The sequence below is a fragment of the Phascolarctos cinereus genome, unplaced genomic scaffold (assembly GCF_003287225.1).
Source record: "Phascolarctos cinereus isolate Bilbo 61053 unplaced genomic scaffold, phaCin_HiC Scaffold_7;HRSCAF=346, whole genome shotgun sequence".
NCBI classification, from domain to species: Eukaryota; Metazoa; Chordata; class Mammalia; order Diprotodontia; family Phascolarctidae; genus Phascolarctos; species Phascolarctos cinereus.
In genome coordinates, this window is record NW_027556180.1 from 17,774,471 (window position 1) to 17,776,371 (window position 1,901).

The window sequence follows — 1,901 nt, forward strand, 5'->3', positions numbered from 1 at the left end:
TCCCCATTGCTGTCCTGTCCTTTCTGGCCCCAGGACTTGATGCACTCAGCTCTGAGTTCTCCCCATACCACTTAGGGTTCCTAGTGAAATGCCTCCTGGGAGCCTTTGATCTTTCCCCTCCTATCTCAGGGGAAGTGGGTAAGCATATTTTTCCTCAGGTTTCAATGAGGGGTTAGTTTGGGTGAGGGCTATAGTTCCTTCCATCTCAAAAGTCCCATGATTCTGCAACTCTCTGGTCTTAAAAATACACAATGTGTGTGTGTGTGGTGTGTGTGTGTGTGTGTGTGTGTGTGTGTGTGATCAAAAGAGATTTAGTCTTGGAAGGGCCTGAAAAATCATTTTACATGTACTCTATTCCCATGCCCTAGGCAAAACACTCACAGGACTTTACGTATAATTTATATATTTTTTCTCTCTGAATTCTCATTTTACTTTAGGCTTGAGGTGATAAATGTTTGGAGAAAAAGTGGTAAAGTGGTTTCTGACAATCCTGCCTCCCACAGGAGAGTGGATGCTCCTTTCCCATCTCTAGAGGTCTTGAGTACTGAGTACAAGTGGGGAAAAAAGGACACATGATAGAAGAGAAAGGACAAGACCTGCATGTTGCATGTCCAGGGTTGGCTTGCTCTCTTCCTTCCGTTGACCTTGGGATGGACTTTCTGGCCTATGTGAGAGCAATGTCAGGGAGCAACCAGGGCTGCTGATTTTGGACTTCTGGATTTCCATGTGGTATTGAGGAGGGTGCAAAAAACGAGACACAGTCTGTGAAAGTCCTTGGCCAAGCACGTCATTGGACACATTTGAAATAGCAGGTAAGCCCTTTGCATCTCACTTCTACTCCAGCCCCTCCTCCCTTCCTTCCCGAGGCTTCTCATTGTTCTCACACGGCCCCGTGTCTGTTTGAGCTCTTCTCTGCCCGGCTTCTATTGGAGCCTTAACCTAGGACCCCTTCCCCTCTCTCCTTGCCTCGAGTATCTCCCCACCCCACTGAGCAGCCAAGGGTCCAACTATGCCATCTTCGTGCTCACCGAGCTCCAGGACCCAATAGAAACTCCTCTGCTTGCCACTTAAATCCCTTTCCAAGCCACTCTCTTCCTACCTGCCCAGTCTTCTTCCACTTTACTTCCCTCCACACAATCTACAATCCTGCTGCTCCGGCTGCCTGTAGTTGCCTTTGCATCGGCAGTCTCTCGTGCCTAGAATGCTTGGTGCCCCCTGGTCTCTGCCTCTTAGTTTCCCTGGCTTTCTTCCATACTCCTCTTTAAAACCTGCAGGAGGCCTTTCCTCATCCCTCTCTCCTGCAGCCACTGGTGATTGCCCCTCTCAAATTATCTGTCATCTACTCTATATGTGTCTTGTAGGCACCTAGTTACTTGGGAGCTAATCTCCCCCATAGGAAGGTGAATTCTTTGAGAGCTGGGACTGTGTTTTTGCTTTTCTTTCTTTCCCTAGTGCTAAACACTGTGCCTGGCACATAGTAGGTGCTTACTAGATACTTGTTGCTATCTTCTCTCCTCTTTTGAAATGTAACTGTTTTTTGCCATATTTCCTCCAATGGGACTGTGGGTAGTTACAGATCCATCCTCGCTACAACGCCCTAGCACTAGGAATTCGGGGTTCCCTAAATATCCCTTTGAGCTGGGGTGCAGGCGAGAGGAATATTTTTAGTTCGCTGTATCTTTAAATTCACCTTTCACCACAGAAGCCATCTCAAGCCAGTCTCTTTGTGGTTGGGATGGTGGCTGTCCATGACACCCAAGTTAATTCACAGAGCTCCGATCAAGTATTTTCTGTGTTCAAGACTCAACAGCTTGCTTGCTTCCTTCCTTCCTTCCTTCCTTCCTTCCTTCCTTCCTTCCTTCCTTTCTTTCTTTCTTCTTTCTTCTTTCTTTTCTTTCTTC